This window comes from Leopardus geoffroyi, chromosome A1 (genome assembly GCF_018350155.1).
Source record: "Leopardus geoffroyi isolate Oge1 chromosome A1, O.geoffroyi_Oge1_pat1.0, whole genome shotgun sequence".
Lineage (NCBI taxonomy): Eukaryota > Metazoa > Chordata > Mammalia > Carnivora > Felidae > Leopardus > Leopardus geoffroyi.
The window spans coordinates 203,440,696-203,467,291 of NC_059326.1; the positions used below are offsets into that span (position 1 = coordinate 203,440,696).

Sequence of the window (26,596 nt, forward strand, 5' to 3'; positions counted from 1 at the left end):
TATGTATATTTGGAAAGAGAACCAACGAGTCTGATGGATGCTAAGAGCCATAGAACTATACTCCTGCAATTGAACCTGACTAGATAAAACTTCCTTTTGGTTTTCTTGGTAAGGCCTGTGGTATGAGATGCAGTGAAAGAAAAGAGGGAAAATACCCTGTCTTGGCCGCAATGGTACAGTGGCTAGTTGTGCCCTTGGTAAGCATGTGTCTACTGGCTGCTGAGACATCTACTTTTTGCTATTTTGCTTCTCACCTGGTAATGATTCCAAACGTATGATATTTGAAAAAGACATAAATCATTAGTTCCCAGTTAGAACAATTCTAAAGCAAGCAATGTGTTTGGCATTTTCAGAAATGCTTTATTGGAACGATCAAGGAGTTGAAAGGCTGGAGTTAGGTATAATGATCATTTCCCTTAAACAGAAGAAGGTCATGATGAAAGTTGCTTTTTATCAGTAATTAGAGTTCTATAACAGCAACATGTCCTAATTATGATATTTAGACCATTAGCAGATGAACAATGTTATTTAGATTCTGCTACGGAAAATCACCCCAGGCCATGTGGCATCTTATGGAATGATTGAGTATAATGCTATTTGTGGTCTACATCTCACGCACTTACCCAACCCGCCTCACATACACACTCCATCTGGACTCATTTATTAAGGGCACTTTTGTGTTCAACACAGAACCTGAGAAGTGGCACCTCAATCGGCTTGGAGATGAAAACAAACATCCCTGTGCCTTATTAAATTTTGCACAACATGGAAAACATTATGAATGGTGAGATAGAGTGAAACTTAGTATATAACGAGCAACAAACATTTATGAATGACCACAGTCCCGTTTGAATTATACTTTCAGAAACACAGGCAAGGAAATCAGGAGGATCCAGAATCAGAAATTAGAAAAATATAGAAGTTGTTTCAAAATGATTTGCCCAGCATATTTTTTTAGGCTAACTCATCAGACATATTCACTCATCATTCATATTCAGGGTCATGCATTATACGAGGCATTAAGAATAGGAAGAATCCTTCCCAAAAGATGCTTTTGCTTAGAAGACTCTGAAATGTTAAGACAAAAAATTCTGTCCAGTGGACTGTGAAATGGATTGTTGGTACAGTTTCCTGGACAGTTTTGCACTTTTTCAGAGTGAGAAGGAAATAACACTGGTTTGATGTTGCCACAGACACAGCTGGGTGGGTGTTAAGCAGCATGGAATTTCCCTGGTTTAACTTGTGCTGTTAGTCTGGCTTGGCTTGCCCTGGGCTGGCAATCTAGTGTCACTTGACCCAAGCAGAAGCTCAATCACTTTGGTCACAGGACAACAGTACTTTAGAGTTTAAGAGCTCTTTTGTTTCAGGAAATTTTCCCAATTATTCAATCTAAGGTTTCATTTGTTTAATGACTTCCTCATTTTACCATCTAATGTGCTTCCCCATGCCTTCATCTTTTTGCCTTTTTATTTTGTTTAGTTATTCTTTGGTCTAGCTATGGTTAATTTAATCTTTCCTCCTAAGTCAATGCCTCTAACCCCTGGAGGCACAAGGCCAAAGGCCAAATGACTTTAACTGCCAATATATAAAAACTCTCAAAGGTTGGTGAGGTGAGTGTCATTACTGAAGACGTGTAAGTGGTGGGGCGGGAATGTCTATACCGTAAGGCATAGTAAAGTGTCAACTCGGAGTTGCAATCATTCAATATGAAGTCCTTTTATTGGGGGTAGTAGAGCTTTTAAAGGTTTTTCCTTTCGTGTTTATTTAGGCATTTTGTCCCATTAATTGGGTGGGAGGGATTGAGGAGTTTATAGGAACAAGTTCAACGAGCACAAAGCAGAGTTACCCTGGGTGATGTGTGGCCGGCCACTTGGAGCTCTAAGAGGGAATGTGTTTTGTGGGAAATACTTAAACACATTTCTATAAAATGTTTAACAGAATTTGTGCACAAAATAGTAATACTTTAAAAGTTTTACTAAGCAGCTTAATTCCTAGCCTGTAGTACGACAAACATATAGAGCAGTGGAAGAAATCTCACAGGCTTTAAACATGTCGATATGTGCCCATTGCTCCTTTGTCAAATATGTGATTTTCTTTTCGTCAGAATCAATGCCAGATGCATTAGAGTACTCAATAAATGTTAGTTAAATGGAATAATTTTTCTTTATATTCATCACAATTTTCTTTATTTCATTATTTGTGTTTTTTTTATTCCATGAACTCTAATCTTATTTTGTCAGTCCTCTTTCCTCTAAGTTTTAATTTCAAGCTTTCTTTACATTTTTCTCTAATATCTTCAGGTTTTGTTGTCAGAATTTACACTTTGCACTCCCTCTGTCACTTATTCACGTTTGTCTTTGTTCCATTTTGGACATTTTTTTCCTTTATAATTCCTTGCCACTGCGTGTTGCCTCTGCAAGTGAGCTTGCACCAATTTTCATTTTAAACAGCTTAGGGGCTTCTGCGTGGCTTAGTCAGTTGAGTGTCTGACTTCTGCTCAGGTCATGATCCCGTAGTTCATGGGTTCGAGACCCACATAGGGCTCTGTACTGACAGCTTGGAGCCTGGAGCCTGATTTGGATTGTGTCTCCTTCTCTCTCTGTCCCTCCCCCACTCATACTCTGTCTCTCTGTCTCTCAAAAATAAATAGTAAAAAAAGAAAGAAAAAATGGGGGCTCCTGCCTGGGTGGCTCAGTCGTTTGAGTGTCTGATTTTGGTTCAGGTCATGATCTCACAGTTCGTGGGTTCAAGCCCTGTGTCGGGCTCTGTGCTGACAGCTCAGAGCCTGGAGTCTGCTTCAGATTCTGTCTCCCTCTCTCTGCCCCTCCCCTGCTCATGCTCTGTCTCTCCCTCTCAAAAATAAATTAAAAATAAAATCCTTAAAAATAAATAAATTTAAAAGACAGCTTAAAATTTTTCAGAGAATTATTCAAGCCCTGTTTTAAAATATGTTTCATAAAGTGGTTTTTACAGAAATCAGAGATTGAAAAATGTGTGGTATTAGCATAATATGTCACTTTTTTCATTCAACGAATACACAATTGTTTTCAAAATCCTAGTTCTTACCTTCAAGGCAATTTTTATTTTTTTATTTTGTTTTTAAGTTTATTTCTTTTTGAGAGAGAGAGAGTGCACAAGTGGGAAAGGGGCAGTGAGAGAAGAAGAGAGGATCTGAAGCTGGCTCTGCACTGACAACAGAGAGTCCGATGCAGGGCTTGAACTCACAAAGTTCAAGTGAGATCATGACTTAAGCCATAGTTGGACACTTAACCAACTGAGTCACCCACGCACCCCTTAGACAATTTTCAAAGTCGTTTCAAAGGTATTTCATTACCTGGGAAGTAATTCTCATATTTTCATATTTTATAGTCTATCTAGCACATAGTACCCATTCAATAAATGAAAATTACTTTATTATCTGATATACTTTGAGTTCTAGGAAACCATTTTACATACAAAGGAGAACATAATATTGGGAAATAAGGTGGACTGTCTCCTCCTCTTTTGAGCCAATTTATCTATCTTTTACACTAATAATCAGTTTCAGAGTATTTAGAGAAATTTGTTGGTCCCTTTACTATAGCCAAATGAACATCTACCAGCAAGTGCAAGAAAATTCTTCCACTGCTTCTATTAGGTTAAACTGCTTTAAATATTTGAGGATTGGTATTCATGGAAAATGCCATGTTATGAGATTTCTAAATATAGGTGCACACAAATTGTTATTAAATATTTCCAAGCACCACAGGTTGAACTAGGTTATCACTCTCTGTGCTTTCAGATATCTTAACGATTGATTTGAAACATCACATATTTCCTCTAGGGGTAGCAGCCACCAAAATTACTACACTGGCATGTCAGGTCCAGTCTGGCGGGAACACATAAACATGATCATCATTAGCAAATATGGGCCAGATGTTCATCCTCTAAGAATCTATGGGAATGATTACTTGTGTTATGGTGTATAGTCAGTCTTGACATGAAAAAAACAAACTTAATTTAGCATAGAAGAAAGTACAAAATTGCAAATGATCCTACTGCACCTCTGGAGAAAAGAAATGATATGAGATTTTCTTAAGTACAGTTGGTATTTTGGATATTGATAACCATTAAGTTGTCCAATAATAGTAATCTTTCCATCTGTTCCTAATTGTAACCCCTATTGTATCATCTGATCTACTTTATTACAATGGCCTAATTAAAAATTTTTCTAATATTTATTTATTGTTGAGACAGAGAGAGAGAGAAAGAGAGAGAGAGAGCATGAACAGGAGAGGGGCAGAGAAAGAGAGGGAGACACAGAATCTGAAGCAGGCTTCAGGGTCTGAGTTGTCAGCACAGAGCCTGATGCAGGGGCTCGAGCTCACGAGCTGTGAGATCATGACCTGGGCCAAAGTCAGACGCTTAACCAACTGAGCCACCCAGGCACCCCTGGAATGGCCTAATTTGAAAGAGTGAGAACTTTTTTTCTTTTTTTTAACTTGGATATACCTCTTTTCTTTCAGTTACTCTAATTTCATCTACTAATTTTACTATGGGAGACAATCAATGGACAGTCAATTTCTTAACTATCCTTCCTTGTTTAAAAAATTACTATTTTTTTGTTTAATGACTATATTCTAGCATACCAACTGGCTTGAAGACAGAACTTCATTAATAACCTTAAAGAATATGTCACTTGTGATATTTTGGTCTACTTTGTTTTCTTCTCATTAGCATGAAGGCCAGATAAAACTTACTTTTTTTTTTTTTTTTAATAACAGCTCTGTTCATAGCTGGTACTTTTATCTTATGTTGTCATAGAAATAAAAGCTCAGTATTATACATTAAAATATGGCTGCAAAATAAAAGAATATAGAAACTTCTCCTGCAGAAAGATTTTCAAATACTGTGCTTGAGCAGCAGACTATGGTGAATTATACCAGGTTATAGTGAAGTAGGTCATTGAGTTATGATTGCACAGCCATCAAATATTAATTTGGGGGCATTATTAAAAATTACTGTAAGGGCATGTACCAGATAATTTTTCATACATCTCAATTCCATGCGTAATCTTTCACTGGCATATTTGGAGCAAAGGTTTTCGGTGAAGCTGGATGTAGATTGCCTATACAAACCACACTGAAAAGAACTGAGACTCAGTTCAAGAGTGTATACTTTCAAAGTCATGCCATAATATGTTCATGAAAACCTATATAGTTGTGCTATATAGTCACAGTCTTAAAATGTATTCTACTTAGAGTCACGTATGTAATGGCGTATCTGAAGATTGCTAAATGGACAGGATTAACCAAGCAATGTTCAATGACTTTGAAAGCATTTGATGGGGCACCTGCATGGCTCAATTGGTTAAGCGTCCAACTTCAGCTCAGGTCATGATCTCGTGGTTCATGCGTTCGAGCCCTGCGTCGGGCTCTGTGCTGACAGTTCAGAGCCTGGAGCCTGCTTCAGATTCTGTGTCTCTCTCTCTCTCTCTGCCCCTCCCCTGCTTGTTCTCTGTCTCTCAAAAATAAATAAACATTTAAAAAAATTTAATAAAGCATTTGAAAGCATGTTTAAACGAGCTGATTATTATCTATGGAGCGTATGAGTTCTATGTGCATGAGTCACAGAGTCATGAACACTGGTGGATACCAAAATCGATATGTTCACACCCCCTCATATAATGTCAAACTTCAGAATCCTGTAGCTAATGAATCAACATGTTTTACTTTTCTTAAGCATTTTTAGCCTGAAATTACATTGAAAGTTCTCTGGTGTCAGTCTAATAATTACTTTTCACATTCCAATAATACAGTGCTTAAAAGTATTTTAAAACTAAGCACTTTGTACTTTAAATATACTTTATTGCTAATATATAGTTCTTAGCCTAATCAATCAAATATCTATCAATGTGTACTGTGCAAAGAGCATGTTGCCAAATTCCCCTGGGCTTATTTTTTTATGCACATCAGAGATTAAGTTTCTAGTCTATTGGAGCTCAAAAATTAGCCACAGGTCCTAATACCACTTAAATTAGTCACATTTAGGTGTGGAAGAAGGTTAATTGACAGACTAAACAATAGCACTGGCATAAACTTGAATTTCTTCTTTTAATCTTTATTAGAATAATGGTATTAAATATACAGATTTCTCTGATGAATTTATCTTGTGAATTTAAGTATATGTGCTGCCGAAGCAAGCACTATTTTGTGAATTTAAGGTTCTTAACAAATTAATAAAGCCACTCCTTCCTTTAACTCTTATCTCAACTCCTGATGTCCCAAAGAAATACCACTTAACTTCTGGTCTCACATTTCCCTCTAACTGGTGTCAGTATGGTTTTTGACACTTAGCCACTTACTGTGTTTTAATATGACTGTCAACTAACTTCATGCAGGTAACTCCTGATAACATTCTCTCACACACTACCTTGTATTTTTTGGATGTTGGATATTTCTTTTTCATCTTCCTTACTTTCTTTCTGTAGCACCTAGTAAACTAATGTAAAAAACTACTATTTGAATTAAGAATACATTTTTATTGGGGTGCCTGGGTGGCGCATTTGGTTGAGCATCTGACTCTCGGTTTTGGCTCAGGTCGTGATCTCACAGTTTTGTGAGTTCGAGCCTTGCACTGGATCTGTACTGGCAATGCAGAGCCTGCTTGGGATTCTCTCTCTCTTTCTCCATCTGCCCCTCCCCTGCTTACGCTGTGTCTGTCTCTCTCAAAATAAATAAACTTAAAAATATTTTTACAAAGATTAAATTGTATTTAACATATTAATGAATTCTCATAAACCAGTGAATTTCCATATATGTTTATACATATGTATGTACATGTGGATGTACATATACATATGTAAATAAGGTTTTCTGTGTGAGATAATTAAAGGATCAGAAAAGAGTATGAAAAAATACACATATTTACACACCTAGTAAAATGACCAAAGTCCAGAACACTGAAACCACCAAATGTTAGCAAGAATGTGAGCAACAGAAATTCTCACTTATTGCTGGTAAGAATGCAAAATGGTACAGCCACTTTGGGAAACATTGTGGGGTTTCTTACAATCCAGCAATTGTGCTCTTTGGTATTTATCCAAAGGAATTGAAAACATGTTCACACAAAAACCTGCACTCAGATGTCTATATCAGGTTTATGCATAATTGTCCAAACTTGAAAGCAACCAAGATGTCCTTTAGTAGGTGAATGGATACATGAACTGTGGTATATTCAGACAATGGGAATGGTATGTCCAGCGCTAAAGGGAATGAGTTATCAAGCCACGAGAAGACCTGAAGAAACCTTAAATGCATATTATTAAGTAAAAGAAGCCAGTATGAAAATGCTACACACTATATAGTTCCAATTGTATGACATCCTGGAAAGGCAAAATTATGAAGACAATAAAAAGATCAGTGGTTGGCAGGGGTGGAGAGAAGGAGGGAGAGAGATGAATAGGCAGAGCACAGAGGATTTTTCAGGTCAGTGAAAATATTAAAATAATGGGTATATGTCATTATACATTTGTCCAAATCCATGGAACCTACAATATCTACAGTGAACCCTAAGGTAAACGACAGACTTTAGATGATAATGATGTGTCAATGTACTTACATAAGTATATACTTATATCTATCATCTATCATCTGTCTATCTAATTAGTAGATAGCTTTATATATATAACTGTAAATAGATAGCACTATTTACCAAGGGAAATAAAAGTTCCATATTTACATAGAGCTGAAAAAACTACTATTACCTATTTATTCTTCTTGCTCAAGTCCTTCTCTCCAAATGCCTTCATTAAATGGGCTCTCATCTCATTGGGCTGAAAATAAGAAACAATTTTTGAACTATTTTCAAACAATTTGTCCATGTAAAATAGCTTATCCATGTTTATTTTGAGTCCTTAATGATGGATATAATTAGAGGGGAGAAATTTTGCAATGATTCCTTGGAAGGAATACTGGTAGTTGTCAGTAGGTTCTAATCACATGCATGGCTTAAAGAAAATGATTGACAAAAATCTTCAAATCTTAGTTTAAGTCCAAATGGCTGGATTTTCATACAAACATACTAAAAGTTTATCCTTTGTCCAGTGTCCTCAGGGCTGCAACTGCCCAAACCAAACTGAAAGTTTGCCAGATTATCATGCTAGCTTGAATTCCCCAAGCCTTTGACCTGAGGAAAACTGGAATTCTGAAAATTGGAATAGGAACATACAGAAGGAAAACAGCCTCCCGTGGACAGTGAAATTGGCTCCTTTCCTGTAAATAGGTCTTAACTCTAAGATACTGACTTCCCTAGGTGGAAGGATCATGCCAGGTTCTCATGTCACCTCACATTGCTCCAGACCTATAATCAGAACTAGAATCAAGAATATTTGAGCAGAGAACCTACAAACAAAGCCCCTGGGATGATGAGATTTTGATAATTTTTATAATTTACATGGATACAGATGTGGAGAATATGTGTAAGAATGGAATATGAAAATTCTAGACATAAGAGGGAAAGGAATAATTTTAGAACAGGTTGAACTAATCAATGCAGATTCAGTCACCAAGTTGGTCCTTGATTCACTATGCTAGCTAAAGCAGTTGGGTGTGGTTCTTCTTTTCCTTTTCTTTCCGTTTTTTCCCTCCCAGTTTGGTTAACTTTACCCTGAACTCAAATTCTTGAGTATAATGTAGAGGAAAAGAATGTAGAGGCTCACAGATTAGTAAATGTTGGAGAGGAGTGAACACAGCAGACTGCTCAACTGCTCCCTAACCATCCTCTCTTGAGGGGCCAGCATGTATTCACTCCTCCAAGGTTTTGAGAAATATCCCAGGGAGTGGAGTCCCAACATCTCTTAAAGGTGATGCTAGGGGCTGCACTCTGGAAGAAAGTGATGCTTGTGTGTGATACTGCACTTGAAAAGGGCTCCTTGATACATTGTGATACTAGATTCCAGGGTGTCAGAAGATAAGGAATGGAACATACCTGTTAGGTTGAGTCACAGTGACTCCAAACAGCAGCAGTATCAGCAAAGGGATCAGAATGGTACGATCCATAAGGTACTTTGTGGTGGTATATTGATCATTGGGCCCCTGAAATGAACAAAGAACTGAATAAACCCTAGACTTAGTGAGTGGAGGCCTTACCTAAGTCACCAAAATTTATAACATTTCTTCACCCAACTTCCAGATGTGGGTTAGTTCAAATATCTACTGGTCCTCTGACCCAGAGAGGGATAGAAAATTTTGAACTTGAACTCTGTTATAATATTCTAAGTGTATACTTTGACTCTCCTTTTTAATGTTTTCCCAAAGGGATCTGTGTCTATTTACCAGAATAACTGTGTCTTTGGAAAAGACAGTGATCAATGACAACTATATATAAATTATATAATTTATTATAAGGAATTAGCTCATATGATTATGGATGCTGAGGCTGAGATCTAGAAGAGCCAGGGGTGGGGTGCCTGGGTGGCTCAGTCAGTTGAGCATCAGATTTCGACTCAGGTCATGATCTCACAGTTTGTGGATTCGAGCCCCGGGTCGGGCTCTGCACTGACTGCTCAGAACCTTCATCCTGCCTCAGATTCTGTGTCTCCCTCTCTCTCTGCCCCTCCCCCACTCACACTCTGTCTCTCTCTCTCTTTCAAAAATAAATAAACATTGTAAATTTTTTTTTAGAAAAACCAGTGGTATAGTTCTAGTCTGAGTCCAAAGACCTAAGAACCAGAAGAATCAGTGGTTTAAGTTCTGGTCTGTGTCTGAACTATCATTTGTCCTTGTGTAAGTTCCAGTCTGAGGGCAGGAGAAGACTGATGTCTCAGCTCATAAAGTTAGTGAAAATTCTCTCCCTTCTTCCATTTTTTGTGTTTAATTCAGGCCTTTAATGGCTTGGTTGATGCCCAGTTCCATTGGGAAGGGCGATCTACTTTACTTAATCTATCCATTCAAATGCTAGTCTCATCTGGAAATACCTCCACAGACACAGCCAGAAATAATGTTTAACTAAATATCTGTGGCTCTGTCAAGCTGACACATAAAATTAACCATCACCAGCAGACTGGGAGGACTGGTAGAAATCATTGTTTGTACAGATATTCCAAGTCTCGTAAGAAGCACCTTCACCAGGGCAAATACTGTCATTCTTTCAAGAGACTGTGCAGGTGTTGAGGAATAGGAGCCAGATCAGAAGTGGAAAAACATAAAGATACATGTCACATGGCAACTGTGGCTGACAGTCTGGGTTGAGGGTGAGGCATCCTTTGGAGAACTCGAAAGGATAGTTGGAGGGTACACTATAAATGGAATTAAGGCATTGCATGAGTGGATGGGCACTAGATGAGGAGCCTGTGGTTGAGAGATTAATATGATTTAATACTAATATGGTTTAGTGGTGTCTGGGTGGCTCAGTTGGTTACGTGTCTGACTTTGGCTCAGGTCATGATCCCATGGCTCGTGAGTTTGAGCCCCACGTCAGGCTCTGTGCTGACAGCTTGGAGCCTGGAACCTGCTTAGGATTCTGTGTCTCTCCCTCTCTCTCTGCCCGTTCCCCGCTCACATTCTGTCTCTGCCTCTCAAAAATAATAAATAAACATTTAAAAATTTAATATTAATATGATTTAATCTGTACCATAGGAAATGCCTGATGATATGTGGTTTATACAAAAGAAGGAGCATTTATACTATAAAGTGCTATATTGCTGTATGTTATAATAGTTACTATATATGCTCACTTCTGTCTTACCTTTAACATGCTTCTAATCCTTTGTAATGTCCATTCCTAACTGCCTTGCACACCCATTAGCTAGTCTTCTTTTTGAGAGGTGGGAAAACTAAAAGAATATATTTTAGGCTCCTACTACCATATTTAAAACTACTCAATTTACAACATTCAAAAAATATTAGCTGATTTATTTCAGGAAGGATTTAAGGTACTTTATCTGTGGAACCCACAAGATTAAAAAGAAATAAGCGAAGAAGTTACAGTTAAAAAAGAAAACACAGGTAAGAAAATTAAATTAAAATTTGGATAAAGATTTATCCAAAATGTCCTGTATAGTCCATAGGGGTATGTCATATATTTGATTTTATGCTTCATGGTAGCAAAGATAAAACTGGAATCTTGATCCGTTATATGCATCAACATCCATAAAATAAAAACTAATTTCCCTGAGTACATATGGTTAATCCTTCTACTGAAACCTGAGGGAAATTTCTTTCATAAAATGAGACGATGTAATATAGTGAGCATCAACCATATTGTAAATATGATGATGAGATTCTTAGAGATGTTTATTCTAAGTTGAAATGTAAGTGGAGAGGTAATAGGAAAGCCAAGATTAGTAAATTCTAATCTTTGAGGGACCAAACAATCTACCACATGTGATTCAACTCCTTGTAGGTCTGGCTCCCTCCCAGAATAACATTTAGAACATCTAGAGCAATCAGACAATCTTTAGGAATATCATCTCTTATAATCATGTCTATTAGATGTCATCAACAAAAGTTTCAGGTTATATTTCCCTGCGGTGCCCTAAAGAGGTGAGGTGATTGTTAAGTTGACTCCAGTAAAAGAACAACAGTATCATCAGCAATGTCAGTGTTGTCTGAGTTATGAAAATTGCAGAATTATATCAGGCAGAATGCTAAGATGGCCCTAAGATCCTGCCGACAGTCACTTCCGGTATAATTTCCTCCACTTGGTTGTGGGCAGTACACATGAAGATGATGGCTATCATTTCTGGGATTAGATTATGTAACATGGCAGGGAAAGGTGAAGGGATTTGCAGGTATAATTAAGTCTGTAATCAGGTGATGTTAACATAATCAAAAGGAAGATAATCTGGGTGGGCCTCACCTAATCAGGAAAGCTATTTTATTTATTTATTTATTTATTGATTTATTTATTTATTGAGAGAGCATGAGTGGGGGAGGGGCAGAAAGAGCGAGACACAGAATCCATAGCAGGCTCCAGACTCTGGGCTGTCAGCACAGAGCCTGAGGTGGGGCTCGAACTCACGAACCATGAGATCATGACCTGAGCGGAAGTCGGATGCTCAACCGACTGAGCCACCCAGGTGCCCCCAGGAAAGCTCTTTTTAAAAGGCTCAAAGGAGTAGCCACAGGCCAAGGAACTGCTCTTCTTGGCTTTGAACAAGCAAGTCTCCATATTGTAGAAAGGGTCATGTCTCGTGGACATAAAAGGTGGCCTATAGGAGATGAGAGCAATCCCTGGCCTGGGCAATAGGTCAACAGAAGATTCAATGATTGTTAGGCAGTTATATTTTCAAAATTTTAATTAGCATTTCCTTGAAGTAAATTGATAGAAGATGTCGACATATGTGGCAATGATAAAATACTTTGGATGCTTCCAGGCTTTGAAAGTTAAAACAACACAGCAATGGGTTCTTCTGAGGTTTCTGTTTAGATACTCTGGATTTTAGTAATTTCTATCTCTAATAAGTGCTTAGAAACACTGAAACAGAAGAAAAAATGAATGAGGATTTATGAGAGGCCAACTAAACTTAAAAAAAAATAAAAACTGTTTTGACCTGATTTAGGGTGTAAGTAAAGCATAATGTACCAAAAATACATTTATTTTTTCAACGTTTATTTATTTTTGGGACACAGAGAGACAGAGCATGAACGGGGGAGGGGCAGAGAGAGAGAGGGAGACACAGAATCGGAAACAGGCTCTAGGATCCGAGCCATCAGCCCAGAGCCCGACGCGGGGCTCGAACTCACGGACGGCGAGATCGTGACCTGGCTGAAGTCGGACGCTTAACCGACTGCGCCACCCAGGCGCCCCTCAAAAATACATTTAAAAGATGCGTCCCATGAGCATATATAGCAATAACCATATGAATATTTTGAAGGATTCCTACAGAAAGAATAGCCAGGAAGAAGGAAGATAATTAAGGAGTTGTTCTCTGAAATATCCCAGGGTTGTTTTTTAAAAGGCAGGGCTGTGGGAGAGAACAACTCGGGGTCCAGAAATACAGCAGTAGCTGCCCATTGCAAAGCTAGACCTACTCAGGCAGCCTGCTTAGTAAATGTGGATCAGAATGAGATTTTTATTCATAATGGTTAATTAAAAGCTAATTAAGAGGATCTGTTGAGCCTAGAACTCCCCATAGTCTTTGTCTAACCTCCTGCCTGCTCTTCGGGAGGATGCAGCTTTGCCCTGTGGACAGCAGTCAGATGTCAACTATGGACAGCAGTCACGTGTTAATGGGCTGGATACATTGGTGAGTAATGCTTCACGTAATAAGGAAAGTGCCCAGAGTGCGTACAGACACAAAACAAACCCTCTGGTTGCGGGGAGTCTCGAAGTGTGATGGTGAACAGTTGCTCTTGCCACAATAAAAACCTTCTGTGGGACCCTGCCACGGCCCCCTTGAGCTGGCCAGGCTGCCTGTGGCTTTGGGGCTTACTCCACTCTGACAGCTAATATAAACATGCTAATGCAGCTATGGCAAGAAAGAAAGTTCAGAAGAGAAGCCTGTGATAAAGGTGATCAAGCCCAAAAGAAGGAAAAAAGAAGTAAAGGCAGGGGGAAAGACACATTTTTCTTTCAGCCTTTTAAATGCAACAATCCACTTAACAAGAGGGAATTAGAATGTTGGGACCATGTAGTTTCTGCAAAAATTCATCATTTTAATGATGAATTGGACTCAGGCTTCAGTTGTGTGAAAACTGTTTTCACCAAGCTGTGTGTGGATTACGTTTTAATACTTGTAAGCAATAATTATAATTAGCATGAAAAGGATTGATTGAATCTCTAAGAGCTAATACCTTTTACTGTGTCAAAGATTTTTACGTTAATTACTTATTTTTTTTTTCCATAAAAATCCCAGGAGGCAAATAGGGCTACCATCATTATTTTTATTTGAAAGACAGGAAAATCAGACTGATGTGGTTAAGGAACTCAGCTGAGGTGGTTTGGGGAAGCTGGTATGAAAGAAGCCGGGTTTGCTCCCAAGACAATCCTTTCTGTCACAAGACTATTTTCTTGCTTAAAAGAGAATAAAACATTTTTATTATGGCAAGAGACAGCCATTTTGCAAGAATATTACTAATTTCATTTCTAACTATAACGATATTCCTGTGGTGTTGGAGATAAAGCAGTATAGTTTTTTCAGGAAAAATAGAAAAAAAAAATGACAGGCCAGGGACAATCACTCTGTAATTAATAGTCACAAGTTTCAGACTTACTCTCCACCTCTTTCTAAGCAATTAACTCTCCAGGGTGCTGTGTTTTGGTCAAGTAGCATCAGGTGGCCTCTTTAGGGGCACCTGGGTGGCTTAGTTGTTTAAGCATCTGACTCCTGGTTTCTGTTCAGGTCATGATCTCAGGTTCGTGGGATCGAGCTCTGTGTTGGGCTCTGAGCTGATAGCACAGAGCCTGCTTGGGATTTTCTCAGTCTCCCTCTCTCTCTCTCTTTCTGCCCCTCTCCCACTCATTTTTCCTCTCTCTCAAAATAAATAAACTTTAAAATTAAGTAGCCTCTTTAATATAGAGGGCTTATTTGACAAAATGAATGACAATACAGGGAAATACACGGAATCAAGAACAGTGTAGTTGATCTCAATATTTGTAGAGTTTTGCTATTTACTTTTGACTATTTACAGATGAGCCCCAAGATTTAAGATGCAGAATTTGTCATGTCATCAGGCATGTCTTTCTGTCACCTGCACCTTTAACTTGGTAAAGCAGAAATTGTGTAGAAAGCTATATAGCCCATTGACTTTTTCTGATATAAAATCACCTTTAAGTATCTTAGGACTATTATTATAATGCTCAGCTTTATAGCACTGCAAATGTCTCAAGGCACTGAGTAATACAAATGCCAGATAAGCCAGCTTTGTCTCTATCACAGAGAAACAGAAACAATATGTTAAATCTCATGTAAGTTATTTTGTGCTTTATTAGTATGTAGTTTTAAAAACTTCACCGTGTGTATTCTTTTTGGGTCACCAAAGACGTGTGTGTGTGTGTGTGTGTGTGTGTGCGCGCGTGCCTGCAAATCCCGAGGGCCATTTCTTTGTTCTCAATTTCTTTACTGATTCTGTAGCTTTTTAAAAACTATATTTTATAAATATTTAATTTTGAGAGAGAGAGAGAGCACGTCCAAGTGGGCGAGGGGCAGAGAGGGAGACAGAGAATCCCCAGCAGGCTCCGTTGCTGTCAGTGCAGAGCCTGTGATGCAGGGCTCAGATCATGACGTGAGCCAAAATCAAGAGTTGGATGCTCAACCAACTGAGGCAGCCAGGTGCCCATGATACCACAGCTTTTGAAATTGATGACTTTCTTAAACTATCTTACTCCTTTGGCTTCTGTGAAATAATGTGCTGTCTTCCTGCTTCCCCGATTAATCCTCCTTTGTTTCCTTTTCCTGGCTCCTCTCTAACCACTGATACTTCCCAGCTTCAGTTTTTGGATCTTAGTCTTCTTTCATATGTAATCACTTTGCAACTATGTTGAGGACTTTCAGATCTGCATTTCCGGAACTTTTTCTTCTAATCACTGGCTTTGTCTCTATACCTTCTAATATATTTTTTTTAATTTTTTTTTAACATCTATTCATTTTGGGGAGACAGTGTGAGTGGGGGAGGGGCACTAATATTTTTAAATGGGTTCTCTGGTGTTAACAGCAAACCCAACACGTTCAAAGGTGAACTCATAATCTTCTCCACCACACATTTGTCAATTCTTCCTTGGGACTGAAGGCAAGAAGTTATCTTTAATTCATACCTTCCTTTGATACATGTAATTAGTAAATAGTGAAAGCAAACACACATTTTGGGGGATTTTTTTTAAGTTTATTTTATTTATTTTGGGAGAGAGAGCGAATCCCAAGCAGGCTCCGTGCTATCAGCACAGAGCTGGATGCGGGGCTTAAAGTCAAGACCTGAGCCCAAATCAAGAGTCAGAAGCTTAACTGACTGAGCCACCCAGGTGCCCCAGGGAATTTTTAATCCAATTTTGCTTCCACCTACACGCATTGCTACAATAGAGTTATTTAGAGTGATTCCTGCTTGCAAAACCAATGCCAGCTGGACTTGACCCACCACTTTAATAAGGTCTCTTTTACTCTGAAACCTGCAATAAGATCTTATTTCCAATCAAAGTCAGGGGAGGCTACTGCAGGTGGATTTAAGGCATTGATTACCTGAGCCTACCCTACCTGTCCTGTTTCTTTTTACTCTCGTATATACACCTTTCCCTTTCATCAGGGAAGACTTGTTTTTATTTCTTCACTGAGCACAGCACTCTCATTCTGCACTCTGTGCCATTATTGTGTTGGTTGACTTGCCCGGTATCCTGTCTCATCCTCTTCACCTCTGCGTGTCCCCCAGTCTTCCAAGTTCCAGATCCCGTCCCACTTCCTCACAACAGGAGACCTCCACAGATAGGATCTTCTCTGAAGTTGTTTAAAATATGACGTAGAAGGTGTCTTCCCAGGATACCACCGAATCATGTTACTTAATTTATTTTAGATTGAGAATCTCCTGAGGCAGGAGACGTGGTTAATAAGCAGTGTGTCAATCCTGGCTCCCAGATTAATGCATACAAAATAGGCGGTCCATAGTTAATTGCTCATTGAAAAATCGGTGTTTTCAGATTTTTCAGTCCTTCATATTATGTCAGTTTCCCATCTGGTCATTTGAAAACACAAAGTGGCACCTCACGGCTTTCAGGATAAATGCAACTATGTTCTCTTGTCTAGTTAGGAATATAGCTTTCCAGTTCAACATTGGGAAAAGAGAATAAACATTGAACTTTTGATTTTTTTTTAATTAATGGAAATAATTTCACGAGTCTGGCCCTAAGTTTATCCTAATTTATTAACAGGAAACACCTGAGAAATAATTGCTTTTTGGCTTACGGAATCCTGCTTTATTATTTTTTTAGGCTTTTCCATTTAAATACAGATATAGCTTTAATAAATATTATAATCACTTATGTTTAGAAAATATAGCACTTTTTGTTTCTATGGCTGGCTGAAATTCTTTAATTAAAGGTGATTTTAATTTGGAAATTCAAGATGTTGTGAATTAAATTCTACTGTACTTAGAGAAGGAAAATATTTGAAGTGCTACTCTGGCATTCTGTAAGCTCTGGAAAAAATGCCCAGTATAACCTTAATATATTTTCATTAAACTGAAACTTATGGATTTACAGAAGTAAATTTTTACTTTGCAGCTGTAGCCGAGTAGTTTATTGTGTTCTTCCAGATTTTTCCCACTAAAATTCTGTTATTTAAAGTTTTAGATTTTTCAGAAATATCTCACATTCAGTAGCATATCTTTCACACATCAAAATGAGTTCAAATTGATATCTTTGTTTCATTCTTACTAATTCAACATAGGAGTAGAGATTCTAGCTGCCAACTGGTATGGGTTTTGGGTGGGACTGGTAAGATTTGGGGAAGGTGAAGGAAAAAAACAAAGTAAGCCAGATGTCATGGAAGCAACTCTTAGATCTCTCATAAAGCAGGAGGGCCCTCCTACTAGAATCTAGAGCTAAATAAGAGTGAGTGTGACACATTATCTGTGGGCTGTGACTTTACATTATTAGACCAAGTTACTGCTCAGTGGAAAAATGGCATTTTGGGTGGCACTTTAGTACACTTCTTGGGATTTCCACTTTGCACTTGGCAAGAACACATTCTAGACATACCTTATTTTTATGTTTGTTTGTTTCTTTTTTTCACAAGATTTGGTGGGATAAAGAAATCTGAACCTCCCTTTATAAAAGTAGCTTGATAGGTCCGAGGTAGGGGAACCCTCTATTAGAGAACTAATTGCTAATTATACTAAGTGCACAAATACATGCTACCTGAAAAAAGCTGAAAGCATTAAGGATATAAATCAATTTTGAGAACATTATTTTCAAGGCTAGTTTCCTGTCTTCCTTCTCAGAAATACAGTTATCAACTTGGTGTGTGAACATTTTCAGTTTGCTCTTACAAAAATAAATAATATTGCCTTATAATATTTCTAGCAATTTTATTGAGATATAATTCACCTGTCATACAATTCACTCATTTAAAGTGTACAATTCAATGGTCGTGTATATTGGCAGAGTTGTGTGTCTATCACCACAACCAATATTAGAACATTACTCCAAAAAGAAATCCCGTTCCCATTAGCTATTATTTTGCAAATCCTCAACCCCACCAACATCTCCCTGAGTACTAGGCAACTACTAATCTACTCTCTGTCTTTATAGATTTTCCTATTCTGAATATTTCATATAAATAGAACTGTACAATATGAAATCCTTTGTGATTGCCTTCTTTCATTTAGCATAGTTTTCAAGGTTCCTTCATGTTGCAGCATGCATCAGTACTTTATTGTGTTTTATTACTGACTACTATTCATTTTATGAATATACATTTTACTTATCCATTAATCAGTTGACAGACGTGCAGTGAGTTGTTCCTTCCTTTTGCCTATTATGAATAATGCTGTTATGAACAGTCACGTACAAGTTTTTGTGTGGACAAATGTTTTCTTTTCCCTTGCCTGTACACCCAGGAGCGGAATTGCTGGGTCATAATGGTAACTCTGTGTTTAATCTTTTGAGGGATGACCAGACTATTTTCCAGAGTGGATGCACCTTGAATCACTATGCTGCATACCTGAAACTAATGTAGCATTGCATGTCAACTATACCTCAATAAATAGAAACTAAAATACAGAAGAGGGAGTATGCTTGGCATGTTAGTATAATAAGAAGTATAAAACAAAAACAAAAACAAAAACAAGCGCAAAGTGGATGCACCATTTTATATTCCGCATTCTCACCAATACTTCTTATTATCATAACTGCATTCTTAAAATACAATATCACAGTTTCTGGTTGTTTTATAATTTTCCTTTTCTACTTAGTATATATTCATATGTTTAACAGCTGTAAGTGCCTCCATACTATAAATATGCAACAATATCTTCAGTCATCGTTATTTCTATAGACATTCAGTTTGCTTCCAATTTTTCACTGTTAAAAATGATAGCACCTATACAGTGAACATCCTTGTACAAGAGGGTTTTTTTTACAGGTATATGTGTAAATATTTCTCTAGAATAGAAAACTAGAAGTTAAATTACTGGTATATATATATATATATTAATATATGAGCATTAATAGAGCATGTAAATTAACTTTAAAGTGTATGCCAAAATAGTCTAAATATATTGTCAAAGTGGCTATTTAAAATATAGCTGTGCTAGCAGTGAAAGTATCTGTTCACCACAGCCTTACCAATGTGTCACTTTATTAAGCTATTTATATTTTTATAAATCTAATTTATCTTGTTATCTCAATTTCCATTTCCCAGATTACCAGCTATTAAACATCATTCATGGGACGCCTGGGTGGCTCAGTCAGTTGAATGTCTGCTTCTTGATTTTGGCTCAGGTCATCATGTCACATTTCATGAGACTGAGCCCCGGATCAGGTTCTGTGCTGAGAGTGCAGAGCCGGCTTGGGATTCTCTCTCCCTCTCTCTCTACCCTTCCCCTGCTTGTGTTCGTTCTCTCTCTCTCTCTCTCTCTCTTTCAAAATAAATAAACATTCAAAAACCATCATTTATGATTATTGGGCATTTGTTTTATGATCATTGACAGTTCTTTTTCTGTTTCTTACTGATACATAGGTATTAAAATGTTTGTATATTAATCCTCTGTCAGTGATATGTTAGTTTGTTACCATTCTTTTAATAATTTAGAAATAAACTTTAAATTTAAACATAACCAAATGTATCAACTTTTCTGTACTATTTTTTTCACCTAAGATTATTATTCCTCTCATAAATTTATAAATGCAATTTCCTCTGCTTTCTTCAATGCTTTTAGTTTTATGATCAATTACTTAAATCATCTGAGATTAATTTTACCAAAAGGTATGAAGTAGGGATCTAACTTTATTTAAGGATAGACTATTCAACATAATTTTAAAAACTGTCTTGAGCAATGATGGTATGCCAGGTATATTTCTAGATAGTAGGGCTCCAATCAAAAATATGGCCAGCTTGCTCCTGATAGGAGCATCCTTACCAATTTTTTCAGTGCCATTTACTAAATAGATTATTCTTTCTCCACTAATTTGAAAAATCACATTTATCATATTTTAAACACTACACACACACACACACACACACACACACACACACACACACACAGATCTGGCAGCCATGGAAACAAACCACTCATATCTGCTGCAGAGTATAGTTGATTGACAGTCCATGTGCCAACCCTCAGCATCTACCCTATTCCCCTGGGCAACTCCCAGTCAATCCCAATCAGTGACCAAGCACAACAGTGACGCTAATGCAAGCTCATTTCTACGAGTCATGGGACTTCGCCAATGGGCAACTTTGGCTCAAAAGGCTCCTGATTGCCCTGCCTGAAAGTTCACTAGAACATGTATTAGAATACTACTGCCATTGAAAGAGTATACCCAGCTAAAATGTCCTTCATCCTTTCCTCTCACAGACCCACACTGCTTTAAAAAGGCTTTCTCTGCCTACAGCTGCTTCTTCCATTTTATTCTTCACCTGTTCCCTCCAATAATTCTCTTGCATGTCTAGTCCCTTCTTGGTGTCTGCTTTTCAGAAGACCTCAGTTTACACAGACTGAACAGCTAACAGCTCTGCTGTGGCCAGTATTGGGTGCCAGGGCAAGTATCATGACAGAGTAGCTGAGGAATCCACTGCTTGTAGAGATGCACAATAGAAAGAACTCAGAGCAGTGGGGTGGAAGTTCAAGACAATTAATATGTGCCTCTCCCTGCCTCTAGTATGCCAAACATCCCCTTTCTATTAAGTGAGAAGTTTCTTATTATTCTGGCAATATCAATGTTGTCTAATGCTATATAGAGTTATCATCTTGAAGCACCCCTTCATGCTGTGATGGTTGAGTGATATCTTTTTTTTTATTAAACAATATGTTTTTACTAAGCAATTAATGGATCAAAAAAGAAGTCAAGAGGAAAAAAAAAATCCTTTGAGACAAATGAAAATGGAAATACAACATACCAGAAATTTTGGACGCAGAAAAAGCAGTTCAAGGAGGGAAGTTCACAGCAAGAAATGCCACATCATGAAACAAAATCTCAAATCACCTCAAGAACCGTGAAGACTACCTCTCTCTACTGTCCTCCACTCTTGTTCCAACCATGACATCAGACTGCATATAAAGAGTTGATAACCCATTGTACTCAGGTTCTTGTAGTTCCCCAGTACCATATCTCTGTGTAAGTTTCTCTAAGAGGGGTCCAGAAAAGTCCACTCATCCAAGGTGAAGTCCACAATCACCAAAGGTCATTGAATGACAGCCAGCAAAATGCCTTTGAAACACAGTGATTGAACGTTCAAATTATAATCCAAATTAACTAATTTTATCACTTCTCTCAACCCATTTGTTCACAAAGTCTCAATAATATTATCTCTTAAATATTTCTTGAATCTCTCCCTCAGTGGGAACCACCTTAAAACTAACATTTTTCCTTTGCCTTGACTATGAAAAAATTCCCAAAGGGGTATTCTTGCCTTCATTCTGTGCCCCTTTTAATCCTTCCTCCTCTTCTCTGACAATCTTCTCTTAAAAATAACAAATCTGTGTTTACATTTTTCCTCAGTGGCATTCTACCTATGTCAGAAAGCCCAAATTCCACTGAAAGATCCTTCATCATGTGACCCATGCCCTGCTCCCCGGCCTCTTTGTAGAGGCTCTTCTCACACTGAATGTTCTACACTAAATTATTTCTATTTCCCCAACCACAACATGCTGTTTTGGTTTCGCTGTTTTGCACATGAAATCATCTTAACCTGAAATGCTACCTCCTCATGCTGTTTTCAAATGTCCTATAGTGATATAGTCTTCAAAATAGATATACGCATTATACTAAATCAAGAAAGGATGAACAGTGCATATGACAAATTAAACCCTATACAATAGTGGTTTCTACTTTAATTAACTCTGTGAATTACTTGGCTTTCTTGGCATTTGTAATTCAAAATTACACCAATATAAATTCTAAGTATATCCCCACTCTGTCTTCTCCATCACATCTTTAAGTTTCTATATGAAACAATACCATTAAATAAATACATAAGAGGAACTGTGGCTTAGTAATGGAAAAACCTGTGTTAAAATTTTTTTAACGTTTATTTATTTTTTGAGAGACAGAGCATAAGCAGGGGAGGAGCAGAGAGAGAGGGAATCACAGATTCCAAAGCAGGCTCCAGGCTCTGAACTGTCAGCACAGAGCCTGACGTGAGGCTCAAACTCACAAACCGTGAGATCATGACCTGAGCCGAAGTTGGACACTTAACAGACCGAGCCAACTAGGCACCCCTGAAAAACCTGTGTTTAAGTGCCAGTTTTTATACTAATTCTATGATTCTAAAGCTTTCCAATCAAAAATAACTTAATATTGGCACTTCATCCATTGGGTTAGGGAAATATTAAATGAGACAATGCATATACAGTTTATAGTGCTTTGTACAAGGTAGGAACCCTATAATATTAGTCCCATCAAGACAGGCCACTTTTTTATTTTATTTCTACCCCAGTCTTTGCATGAGAACTTTGTACTGCCTCAGCTACACCCTAAATATCAGCTCTTGCTACTCTAGTTTTCGTCTTCAAACTAGCAAATTTCCGGCATTTCCTAGAAGTTTATGAAGAAGCAGGTTCTTAGGCACCGCCAGTATGCCTGAATCAAAATCTGCATTTCAGGATCTCTAGATGATTTGTATGCACGGTAAATTTTGAGAAACACTAAAGTCTAAAGCATATTTCTTCTAAACTTTCTATTCTGCATGCATTGCACCTAGTAATATTCACTACACTGAACTGTCCACCCACCACATGCTTTCCTGATAAGCATTATCATACAGTTGTGTAATAGGTTTAAATATAACAAAATATGACCATCATATACATATATATGTGTGTATATATATATATATATATATATATATATATATATCAGATATTATATATAAATTGCAGGAATGCTGAAACTATCTGTGATTAACCATCCATTTGCCACATTCATCATCGTGTAGGACTTTGGTACCACTCTGATTTTGCCCTGGTTGCACGTCTTTTGTTCTGGCTTCAGAGACCCCCAGATTTCTGAGATATCTAATAATTTCACTCATTTCAGATTATTCCTAGATCGACAGTGTATATGTCTTTTTAACACAAGTTACTCTCACACATCTTAGGAGTTGTTCTGAAAAATTATGCCCTTAGTTACTTTGAAACAAAATTTTCATATAGTCAAATGCATCCTTTTTTTATGTTTATTTTTGAGAGAGAGAGAGAGAGAGAGAGAGAGAGACAGAGTGTGAGCAGGGGAGGGGAAGCGAGGGAGGGGAAGAGAAAGAGGGAAACACAGAATCTACAGCAGCCTCCAGGCTCTGAGCTGTCAGCACAGAGCCCGATGTGGGGCTTGAGCTCATGAACCCTGAGATCATGACCTGAGCTGAACTCTGATATTTAACTGGACTGAGCCACCCAGGCACACCTGGGCAAATACATCTTATTTTCAAAATATATGTAAACATAATGAAGTCATTAAAGGTTGCAATAAACATTTGTAGGAATTACCACATTATAAACTGTGAATTGTAATTATAGATTATAAAACATCATTTTTGGATCTAATTGAGCAGAAACTATTCTTAATCCAGATATAGTTTACAATTATAGTTTACCTCACATTCTCTTGAAAAAAGCATAGGATTATTGAATACGAGCTTATAGCTAAGATTTTTTTTAATTTGAAAACATTTATGCACTTTAAAATATTCATTTATTTGCCATGCTTTGAAAAGTGACTCATCTGATCAAAGCCTTAAAGATCTTAACTACATAGGAGCTCCTGGGTGGTTCAGTCTGTTGGGCATCCGACTTCAGCTCAGGTCATGATCTCACAGTTCATGAGTTAGAGCCCCGCGTCGGGCTCTGTGCTGACAGCTCAGAGCCTGGAGCCTGCTTTGGATTCTGTGTCTCTCTCTCTCTCTCTGCTCCTCCCTGCTCACACACTGTCTCTCTCTCAAAAATAAAGATTTTTTAAAAATTAAAAAAATCTTTACTACATAACAAAATTTCTTTTAAATAGAACATCCTTGAAACTATTATAAGCAATATAATTTTTCTAAGTATTGTCATAATGTAAATTCTAATAATTTAGATTAGTTTTCTTCAAATTATGATGACTCGTTAAGGTTTTTGTATGTATGCATTTTAACATTCCACTCATAAGTTAGCATTTGTAAAAGATCTTTTTTCTTGCTCTTTTTCTTTGCCAATACAGATTTTTATAGGAGAAGAGGCAGAAAATATGTTAGGGATTAAGTTGTGCTCATGTATGGTGTGTGTTTCCTCTGATATTTGTGATTAAAGTCGTGTTTTGAGGGGACAGTGTGGGATGAAAGACTGGGAAAAGATGGCTGAAGATGGTCTGTATCTCCTTTTTGAAATCATTGCAAATAGCAGAGTGGCACCTTCCAATGGAGCTGCGGTTTTCTGCAGCACCTGCAGCCCGAGGGTGGACTGTTCTGGGTCAGCCAATTAAGGTGACTGTTCTTTGAAAGACTCAGTAAGGATGTGCTTAAGGCTGTCACTGAGCATTCCACAAGCTTGCTGATTTCTCTGTTTGGCTGTACATCTGTGTTATTTTGTTTTCAGGTCAAGTTGTTCTCTGTAACAAGGTAATGTTTTCTGACTTCTTTGTAACTTGCTGCCTTTATGTTTCTGAGATTGAAGCATAGAAGTGGCTTTGCTCAGTGAGTGGCCCGTTTATGTTGGAAAGAGGTAGGCGATCAGGGAGGCACGAAGCAGTGAACCAGCTCACTCAAAACAATGCCAAGTGACCTTGAACTATGATACTTTAGCATGTTGGGGGGTGGGGGGAGGTGGGAATAATGGAGACTTGATCTTGGTCCAACAAGAATGAGAAGAGGATGTTTGTTACAAAACAATAAGCTTTGTTATTCAGATATTCCTCTTTAGGATCTCTTCCATAAACTAGTGGAACCCATTTTCCATTTGCAAACATTCTTCTGTGACCACCTAGAGATAGGCATGCAAACTTTTTTTAAAAAGAGATATAAGGGGGCGCCTGGGTGGCGCAGTCGGTTAAGCGTCCGACTTCAGCCAGGTCAAGGTCTCGCAGTCCGTGAGTTCGAGCCCCGCGTCGGGCTCTGGGCTGATGGCTGGGAGCCTGGAGCCTGTTTCCGATTCTGTGTCTCCCTCTCTCTCTGCCCCTCCCCCGTTCATGCTCTGTCTCTCTCTGTCCCAAAAATAAATAAACGTTGAAAAAAAATTTTTTTAAATAAAAAAAATAAATAAAAAAATAAAAAGAGATATAAGAATATTTTTTTCAAAGAAAGCACTCAATTTGAATAGAAAGTAAAGAATAAACATAATTTTAAATTGTATCAAACATTTTGAAGAGTGTTTAGTTTCCTACAGATATTCTTAAATTAGTGGAATATTTTTTATCCTCAGATTGAAGTGGCATATATATGTATTTTTTCTCTATTTTAATACTTCCAATATATTTTTAAGTAATGTATGACAGTTGAGATAGTTACTGTTTAATGTGTGAATGCTTCTTTGGCTATGAAAGCCTGGATTCTGATCTTAAAAGCAAAGAAAAACTATATATTTTTTTAAAAAAAAAATTATTTAGAGAAATGATTTATGTCCACCTAAAAAGGTAAGTATTCACTATATGAAAATGTTCAGAATGTCCCCCAGGGAAGTAAGTCTACCGATTGCCACTATCACAACGTGCAGACTTACTACAGGGGTTGGAGACAGTGACCCCAAATGTTCCGCACCTGAGATGTGAAACAATGACATGAAGTATGGCTCACATATGTCCCATATTAGTTTCTTATTTCTAGTCAAATGAAATCATCCCCTCTAAGTCCAAGACCTGTTCATGATAGAATAGTTTTTGCCAACCTCAGGAGCCTTAGGGTCTACATTTATCCAGATGTTTTGGTTTTTCCAACAGATGGTCCTCAAAAATTTATTCCTATTTCAGTTGCTGCTGCCACTTTAAGTGTTTCCTGGAGATCTTTAGCATACCCCTCTGAGAGTTTCATGGCATAACAGCCAGGCATCAGGGACTTTTAGTTGTGCTAGGCACATATTCACAAAAAGTAATGAAATATAGACTGATAAAAGGACCAGAGATATGAACTCTTTTATTTATAAAAGTGTGCTTATACCTCTAAAAAGTTCATGTGCTTAACATCAGATCACCACTATGCAGGTGAAATGCAATGAAAAATTATAATAAATATATATTGCAAAGTGTTCATTATACATTTATGAACCTTTGGCATTCCAAACAGTGACCTCCTGGTCCATCCCCCCCAGACTCTTAGTCATTTTCAGCCAGTTTATGGTGGTTATGGTCCATTCATATAATGTTTAACTTAGACTTGTTTGATAAAGGGAGGATGACAGCAGTTTGCTTACAATATAACAGTAGCACCCTTAGCACTTCCCCCAAGTGACAGCTCAGGTCTGTTAAGGACAGAAAGTAATCAAACAATCTGTTCTCAGATTAGTTTTAA

At 37.7% G+C, this 26,596-nt stretch overlaps 1 long non-coding RNA gene across 7 annotated transcripts in view; it reads left to right on the top strand.

Annotated features, from left to right (window-relative positions):
* LOC123576921 overlaps positions 1 to 26,596 on the top strand; it is a 78,868-nt gene that overhangs the window by 48,303 nt on the left and 3,969 nt on the right. The gene's annotated exons all lie outside the window — the stretch shown is intronic.